General features: G+C 37.9%; 1 long non-coding RNA gene across 1 annotated transcript; it reads left to right on the forward strand.

Annotated features, from left to right (window-relative positions):
- The first annotated feature begins 3,193 nt into the window (after positions 1 to 3,193).
- LOC138054575 (uncharacterized) lies at positions 3,194 to 6,142 on the forward strand. The gene is made up of 2 exons (XR_011133305.1): positions 3,194 to 3,448; positions 5,141 to 6,142. It is a non-coding gene; the product is annotated as an uncharacterized lncRNA (long non-coding RNA).
- Positions 6,143 to 9,754: the final 3,612 nt, after the last annotated feature.

Below are 9,754 nucleotides of genomic sequence, written 5' to 3' on the forward strand. Positions count from 1 at the left end.
ACATCCAGTGCTCATCCATTTGGTCTTTTTTGGATTAATCTTGAGTCCAACTTTACGCGCATTATTGTTTAATCTTGCTGTTTTCTCGCTTAACTGAGATCCAGAGCTGGATAAAAGGCAGATGTGATCCGCATAGTCCAGGTCTTCCAATACAGTTGTCAATTTCCATCTAATCCCAGTACGTTGGTGACTTGTTGTTTCTTTCATCACCCAGTCTAGGGCAATCAAACATGAACAATAGAGGTGACAGCATGCATCCTTGCTTGACCCCGGTTTCCACGGCAAACCATGATGTAAGATTGCCTTCATGGAGAACGCTACATGTGAAATCTCTGTACAAAGCTTGTATCTTTCTGATGATCTTTTGTGGGATGCCATAAAGCCCTAAGAGTTTCCATAGGGTGTCCCGATGCACACTGTCGAAAGCTTTTTCGAAGTCAATGAAATTCAGGTGCAGGGATGCCTGCCATTCCATGCATTGTTCTATTATATTCCTCAAAGTGAAAATCTGTTCGGTACACGACCTTCCTTTACGAAAGCCGGCCGCTCCTTCCGTAACTGCTTGTCCATTGCCTGCTGAATTCTTGTCAGGATGATTCTGGTAAACACCTTAGACACCACCGATAGAAGAGTAATTCCCCTCCAGTTGTTACATTCAGTGGCATCGCCTTTGTTAGGAATTTTAACGATGAGGCCTTTGTGCCAGTCACCCGGAAGCTGTTCTCCTTGCCGCAGTTAAGTGAGTCAAATTACTGATGACCAGATTCACGGTTTATTTGAATATTGAGGCTTGAGTTGGAATACTAATCTAACTGCTTTCCATGTGTAAATTTAAATTAGTTACCAGCAGAACAGTATGCTTTCCATGCATAAGAAAAGCAGCGAGGTCCTCATGATGTTAAGGTCACCTCTTGAAACTCAGCTGTTCTTAGGATGGAGCACACAACTGGAAAGTTGCCACATTCATCGTCATCGTCATCATCATCACCATTCAACTTGTTTACTACTACAAGGATCAATTCACTTAGGATCACTGAACTGAATTCTCTGTCTTGGCGGCCTCTTGAATTTACGTGAATCTTGACATATTCGTTCTATTTTTCCGACATATGCTTACGTTGCTGTTGTTTGTCATTAGAATAGGGAACTTAAACAAAGGCGACGGCAAAGAGAACGTCACAAATTTGGATATTTACTGGACAAAAACACTAGCTTCGCACGCCCTACACGTGCGTTTTTCTCATTTGTCCATTTCTTTGCCATCGTCAGCAAAAGCAACGTGAAATGGCCATATTTTAGGTTTTATGAAGAACGTCAGCACTCGAGGATAAGTTTTGATTTTCTCCCCTAAATTAAGCGCCGTCCCGACCACTGTCATTTTTGAGGAACTGCTACACCCTTCTCATATCAAAAAGGTTGAAATGGTCGCGAAGTGTTTACAGTATCGTGAATTTATATTTTGAGATGATATTTTGCCTTCGCCGTCGTCGTTGCTTAAGTTCACTAATTAATTAGGGAGTTTTTAAAGATCTACGACGCGACGGCAACGAAAACGTCTCAAATTTTTCATATTTAATGAGCAAACGCAATAGCTTTGCACGCTCTGCATGTGCATTTTTCATTTTCTACATTTCTTATGCGTTTTCGTCAAATCTGTGACGTGATTGACCAATAGACCTTTTCGGCTTGTACATTTTGTTTTCCCAATACAGATCATGTGATAATACTCAGGAGGCTTGATCCTTGATCCAGGAGGCATGCAGGCATATTCATGCTTGCATGCCCTCATTTTAATGAACAAAACAAAAGACCAAACCTCCTGAGTATTATCACATGATCTGTATTGGGAAAACAAAATGTGCAGGCCGAAAAGGTCTATTCGGAGGTTTTCACGCAGCGTTGCGTGAACACAACGCCGCGAATTTTATTTTTCTGTTGTAGCTTCGACACTGCACCTCCTAATTCAGAGAGAGAGAGTTGCGCTAGGCTTTAAAAGTTAAACAAACCGATATAATGACAAAGAAGATTAATAAGCCAGAACTTGCAATTTTAAATGACGTTTTCGTTACCGTCGCGTCGTAGATCTTGAACTCCGTAGTGGCGAGGTCAAGAAACGACGACGGCTACGGCAATGACAACGCCACAGGGCAAGAATGTCACTGCTTAAGGATGGAAAAATAATCGTGCAGCACACATTTCAGTGCATTTTTTGGCGTAGTCCACAAAACAACAACGTAAAATCACCTAATTTCAGGTTTTGACGTCAACGTGAGCATACAACAGGAAATCGTTCACTTTTTATCTTCACTTTAAGGCCGTTCCCATAAATCCAGTCCCAGGATAGTTCGCCCCAATTGTTCAAGGTGTCTATGATAGTTCGCCCCTATTGTTCAAGGTGAACAAGATGGAATAATTGCGAAATATTTACGATAGATATTTGAAGTGACATTGTCGTTTTCCGGCTTGCTGAAAACTCTCAAATCTTCGTGTCCAGTACTATCCTAATTATTTCATAAAAAGCTTTAGTATAACAATAGAAAGAGACCATTTAATACAAAAAGTAAATACAATTGCACAGATTCGCCCCCAAGGTAAATTCATTGCTGCGGTAACGTAATTTCGTAACATTAGATTTCTCTATTTCATTCCAGGCCGCCAATGAAAGATTTTTTTAATGGTCCAGGAATAGTGTGTTGCTCATCTAAGAAAGATAAAAAGATGAAAGAGGGAAATAAAAGGTGTTTACTTTTAATTTATTAAGGGGATGGAAAATTTATTACAAGAAATTTGACTTTCGGAAATAGTATCCACCCACAATTTACGTATTTGAAAAAGAAAATAATCTCCGAACGAGCAGAAGCCTTGGGCCTGTAGAGAGTATTCCATAGTCATGAGAATGGAAAATGATAAATGGTTAAATTACAAAAAAAAAAAAAAAAAACAAAAGCATACTTTGATGCGAAAGAAAACTGTAAATGAACTGTGCATGTGAGTTGACAATTTTTAAATTTTGTTTATACTACGCTCAGTCAGAGCGGCGATTTCCCGAGGGTTGTCTGAAAGGATGTTGATATCCAACAAGCTTTTAATGTATAAAGTTTCAATGTTACCGTTGCAGTAATTAGACACATTAGAAGAAAATATCCGGCGCGAAAAAAAAATGAGTTATAAGAAACAGTACACTCGCTCCCTTGCAGGATTCATGCTGCTCTCTCCCTCTGTCCATAGCTCTTGAAATAATTTACAATGGCCAGAACTTTTCATCTCGCAAAATGTTTTGTCGTCCTTTATTTGGTGACAGTCATTGATGCCAAAGTAAGAGCAAGTTGTAAGACGGATAACATCAATGGACCGAGAGGGCACTGTCTTACTTTATGCGGTAATATGTTCAAGAAAGCTTACGAAATTATTTGCTTTGGGCAGCGGAAGAGAGATGTTACCAGTTCAGGTTAGTCCTCTTGTCTCTTCATACCTTCAAAAATGCTTCTTTTCACGAGAAAATGTATTTGTTCCATTACTTTTCCTTCTCAGAACAGAATTTGCATTTTCGTTAATTCCCCACATCTTCAAACAAAATGAAAGAAGGAAACAAAACGTACAAATGCACAAATGTTGATTCTATTTCATAAAACGTGTGAATTTTTCATGACCGTATTTTTGTACCCATTAGTATCGCTATACAGTTTGTTTAGTAGTTTTCTGTTACATATCTAGCCGCGTTTCGTTTAAAGATACGTTTTTATCGATTGTTCTATAAGTGCGTTTTGTAAACTGAATTTTGGTCTTGTCTACAGAAATGGGTACCTCGCTTTTTTTTTATTTGGGTTGCAGTGACATTGCTATCCATTACACAGAGAAAGGAACTGTCATTTTAAACGTTGATATCACCTGAATCCACATAGTCTGCGTTTTCACACCATTTTTTCTCAAAAAAGTGATTTTTTTTCTTAATACGTGCACCAGTGCCCGCCTTGTGAACAAAGTGTTTTCTAAAATTTCCAAATTTCCCAAATACACACCTAGTGCTTTTCCATCTTGGCCATGCAAATATAAGGTCAACTGGATGTTTAAGAGCATTAACCTTTTCAGAGGATAAGAAAAGGGAAATAAACTGCATTATTATGCACTTTAAATGCTGATCACGTAGGCAACCATTTTCGTTATTGGCCCTTGATGGATCAAGATGGCTCACAATCGACCAAGTTTCTTTTGGCGGGAAAATGCGATTTCTCCAGTGTATGACGCGCAAAAAGTGGCAGCGAATCAAGTCCAAACTAAGGTCCACCTTCCCAGCACATCGTTACTTCTATCCTATGTTGGGTCAGGCAAGCACATGACTGGTCAGGAGGTAGTGTTAGTATTTAAACCAAAGTGGTGATCACAGCCTTGGCGTGGAACCTTGATACACACTTGCCTTTTATTCTCACAACTAGGGTTATAATTAATGGACACTGTAATTAGGCATAATGCTCTATTTATATTTCAGTATCATCATTATTTACTTTCTAAGGCCTCTGACAACTTCGTTTCCCGTATACATATCGTCCATACCTAACTATAACACTGCTAGTAGACCAGCAACAAAATCCACATACCACAATCCTATCATAACTAATTTTGAGAAGCGTAATCTCCACTTTTATAGTGCTTCCATTTGGAATAATTTAATCGAAGAACTAAAATCCTTTTCTTTGTGAACATTTAAACAAGATATCGAAAAGAAATTCTTTGTTTGCTAAATATTTTATCCTTTACTCTCATTGAACACCTATGGGCTGACCCTGCCTAAACCATTATCTGGTGCCTATTTTATTTTTTATTTCCCTTTTTAAGTATTTTTATGTTCATTTTTCTGTTTATTTGTTTCTTACTTATTGTATTAAATGCAACCGTATGTAAGAACGTTGATTCATGTAACTACTCAGCTTGTTTTGTTTCATTTATTCTCTGTTGTATTAATTTTGTATTTTTTAATGGCAAATAAATGGATTGTTCTTGTTCTTGTTATAAATTCTTCTGCGTAGGATCCGTAAATGATATTTGAGTACTAGTCCTAGCCCCAATCTTTAAGAATACGAAACTTGCATATAAACAGTTGTTTTCATCTATATCATTCCAATATCCCATTTTCATTTTCCAGAGGCCGTTCTGGCCAAACATGGTCTTCGAAAGGCTGATGCCAATCAGTTTCTGTCGCCGCTGTCTGTGCGCTCGAAAGTCACTCGACGACCAGAAAGACGGAGATCAAATCCTGTTGAAGAATGTTGCAACGAACAGTGTGTCTTTGAAGAGGTTCAAGAGTACTGTTGAACATTTTTTGAAAGTTGTGGAGATTCATTTAACGTAAACTTCAGTCAGATACAATCTTGTTGCGGAGATAAAATGGGGTATTAAAACCGTTTGAATACAACTAGCGTTTCTTGCAAAGAACTATTGACATAAATTATGACCTTGTAAACGTTGTCGGTGTTCTTTAAGTGAGAAAAATGAGTTAATGGTGGAGAATGGGTAGTATATTTTATGAGCCCATGCAATGGTTTTTCTCCAGCATTCTGTCTATTTGAAGTAGAAAAAGAGAGAATCTTTTTTGGGGGAGTTTCGGGAAATTTTCCTTAAAATGAAATAATACATAGGTTGGCTTACAGTTTTCTTCAATGCAGAATGAATGCAAAATTTTCGTTAATTCTTTCCTAATAAGATTTATTTCCGATTTGTCTCGGCGTGCCCAAAAGCTGCTGAGGATATTGACCATAATGTAGTTACTTCTTATCCAATGGTTGATGGATAAAACGTCCTGCGTTATGGAGCTCGTGTAATGTTTTTCATCTTTTGTTACTCAGTTTTCTTTGACGTCACTTGAGCTGGTGAACACTGTACCTTTGAATTTACTTTTGCGATCTCCAGCTTTTCCTTACATTTAGAGAAATTGTTGCAATTAGACTAAAGCATGGCCCTAGAAAACATCAACTATCCTTTCTTACTTTATGTAGAGTAGGGGTATGGTTTACGTGTCACTTGGTATTGTTTAATTTAATAATAATTGAACCAGTTTTATCAGGATCGATTAAAATAGCTAAGAAAAACATTAAATTTATGGGACGGTTTAAAAGTAGTCGCTATTAAAAAAACTCACCATTCGCGACTCAGAATCCATTGACAATTTGCTTAACACCATGGATCTCTCCAGGTTACAAAAAAAAAAAAGAAAAACAAGGGAATCCGACCAATTTTTCAAGACAAATTCAAGAAAGAAGCTTTTACAGCTAAAAGCTCTACTTAAACGAATTCTATAATTAGCACCGACAAAGAGACAGCGCGTACGCCCCCAGCCGGCCTTCCTGGCGTTTATAGAAGCATAGGAAATGAGTGAACTCGAAGTGTACCTTAGTGGTATCTTTCATTTTTGCCAAATATATGAAAACATTTTCCTCGTTATTGAAGTTCTTTCCTCAACGATAATTTTACTTCCGCAAATATAACTAAAAAGAAAATCCCCTTTTAATCCCAGTTTAACATCATGCCAATGTCGAGGACCCATGTCAAACCAATCTATCAGTCTTCCTATATCTATTGCGAGTTTGTATATTAACTTACGCACCCTCGGCAAAAAAAAGTTTAGTTTTAAAAAGAGCGCATCACACTGCGTAATGAAAGAACGCGAAATGGATCCTTACAAACACCAAACTACCTGCCTTTGAAATGGAAAGAAATAGAGCTTCCTGACTAGAGTATTGGCAATAGATTTTATCGGTCACAGCTTGCGCGAACCACATGACATTGAGAAGAGCAAGCAAACATCGGTTGCTGCGGTTAATTTGTGCGGAAGCTGTGACACATGTACCACGGAGTAATCAGTGAGTAATCGGCAGACTCGGGTTGATTCAAAGTTGTTTTTGAGTGGAGAAGACAGCTTTCTGTAGAGGAACTATTTCAGTTGAGGCATCAAGGATATTTTGGCAGATTGTTGAACAATATTTAGGTGAGACGTTTTGATATTGAATTAAGCCCTTTCAACCCATAATGACGGAAGGTGACTGCAGGGATAAAAATGCTTTTGCCGCCAGTAAATACGAAATAGAGCCGGAATGAATATTGACTATTAAGACTGTAGTCATAGAGGATGTTTTTGGTCTCCCAGACAAACTTGTGTGAGACAGTTTATCATTCATAAAAACACATCCCCTATTAGGATGGCGATGCAGACTTTAAAGTTCCACCACGGGGTGTTCCAAGCACTTAAATTATGTTCTTTCCAGCCTTACGGATTAGAAACTTGTTTTAGAATCTGATGCTTAGCAGACCTTCCTTGGAGACAGTATGAGTAAACGTTAATGTTTGTGGGATTTGTCTATGCACCGCTGAGAATTCTCACTCGTTGCTAGCCGATTTACGTATCTTTTCGTGAACAGACGTGTTAACGCAGTTTAGGTTCACAACGTTGAAACACTTTAAAAGGAACGCATTAACTGAAGGTGAAACATCAATATGTGGGTCGATTTTATCTCATCAGTAAAGAAGTCCGCCTTTACCAAAAAGCGCCAATAAGACCTGACGTTTCCATTAAATGAGGCGTTTTAACGATAAATTCAACGGTATCTTAAGATTATTTATCTACTCCTTGCCACATTTTTTGGGTTTTTTGTGTGGTCCTTGAGTGTTAAAAAATCCAGAACAAGTCGGGGGTATGTTTTCATAAGGAAAACTTGCATTTTTCTCCCTTCATAAACCTTAGGAACTTCATGAATTGGCTTGCAATGCAGGCTACTTTAGAAACCAGCCCACGAGCGGACAAAAGGCTCCACGGCATCCCCTTTAAAAAGTGAATTGCATTGCAAATGTTGGTAAAAGAAGAAATAACCATCCATATTCACACGAAATTAGTCCACAAATTACATGCTTTTCCTTTTTATTTCATTTGACTTGTTTTGAAATTAACGTTTGTTAAACAAAGTCCTTGGATTACCTCTTAGTGAGCACACTAACCACCTATATAGAAAACGTTATTTGTATAAATGTCACAGTCTTATCAAAATCGGCGTAATAGAGGCACCTCAAAGAGAATTTAGTTTAGCTGAATGGTGCAATTTACAAAAAAAGATGAACCTAATTCGCTTGTTTAATTAACAAAAACGGCAGAGGCGGATGTTCTTACTTCAAATATTTGGTTTCCTGGGATTATTTTGGATTCGTAAAAAGAGATTTTTACTCACCAAGTAGATTTTCATACTTCTCTTGTACCAGAAGGATTAACCCCCTGCTTTTTTGCGAACTTCGAATACCTTAGTGTGCATGAATTAGTGTTACACTAATGTATATCTCACCGAGATCTCAAGTGATCCTCAATGAGGTCATGGGTAGAGGTGAATTATACGTTCGATAACATTTCTTCTTCTTAAGGATAAGATGTGTTTGCCTGCAGTGGGACCCCTGAGCCCATCTTACACTATCACGCTTTCCTTTAAAATTGGTACTTTTATAGCGTCAGTGGAAAATGGTTCCTTGTTAGTGTGCTGATTAAAATTACTTGACATAAGCATTTATCAAGTATTCGATAAGTGAATGTCTTCACAGAAGTTTGTAGTATTTTCAATTGTGAAAGAAAACACACGTTGTCCACTTGCCAAGTTTTCTAGACTCCTGGTCTTGCAAAGAAACTTTCTGGTGTAAATGCAGTGACACCGTAATCCTCAAGAACGCGAACGCAAAAGGAAAACCTGCAAAGAATGACTTTATGGCGCTCCACAATTTCGTTTTCATTTACAGTACATTCTTTTACCTTCCTTTGCTTCAAGTGCCATTACGATAAACAACCATACATGCGAGGAAGATTTAAGAGCTGGTTAATGCAAAATAAGACATCGGAAGTATGCAGTGCTGAAATCCAGCACAACTTTACCTCATTCTTAATTGAGTAAGTCACCAGTGATTGAAAATGTCTAGGACCCTTCAAACTCTGTTTAAGACTCACTTTGTAAAAAAGACCCAGCTAAACGATTTTTGTCTTGAAATAGGCTGTCAATCCATCCACCCAGACAGCAATGCATAAAACACGGAAAATACCCTCTGTTACTTAGAGTAACTAGCTTTTAATTGACACACCGGCAAAGGCGAACAAATACATGACTTCCCCATGAAAGATGAATAAAGAAATTAAATTGACACCACTCAAGCTTTGTTTGAGGGTGATTTTGTTTTTATAAAAACCACTAGCGAACTTGTTTTTTACGAAAATCACCCCCATGGCTGTGTCGAAAAACGCGATCTAATCAAGCAGAATGAATGAAATTTTGAGTACTGGATGAGGTCAGTTTATTTTAATAAGAAACATCTCTCGCTGAATTGATGGTGGCTGGGAATAACCCCACAAGCGTTTTAGAATATAGGACTGAGTCAGCGCTGCAGAATGCATGAATTAAAGAGATTAAATCACCCTTTAAAATCAAAACAACACCCCCAGTATGATTTCTAACTATAAATCACCCCAGAAAATATGCAACTCACCCAAAGAGAACCATAAATGACAATTTGTAAGCGTCTTCTCACTGTCTTCTGTTTGGGTTATTTCGTTTGTTTTAAAAAGATCCATGGGTAAATGAGCTTTTAGAGTAAACAACAGCACCCCAGCAATTCATGTGTGAGAAATTCGTGATAAACCCAAGTCAAATGAATGAATGGAGTATAGCACACTACAAGCTTTGTTTGGGTTTTTAGGAGTTATGTTAATGAGAAAAAATACTCCAAGGCGGGAAAATTA

Source organism: Montipora capricornis, chromosome 6 (genome assembly GCF_036669925.1).
Source record: "Montipora capricornis isolate CH-2021 chromosome 6, ASM3666992v2, whole genome shotgun sequence".
Lineage (NCBI taxonomy): Eukaryota > Metazoa > Cnidaria > Anthozoa > Scleractinia > Acroporidae > Montipora > Montipora capricornis.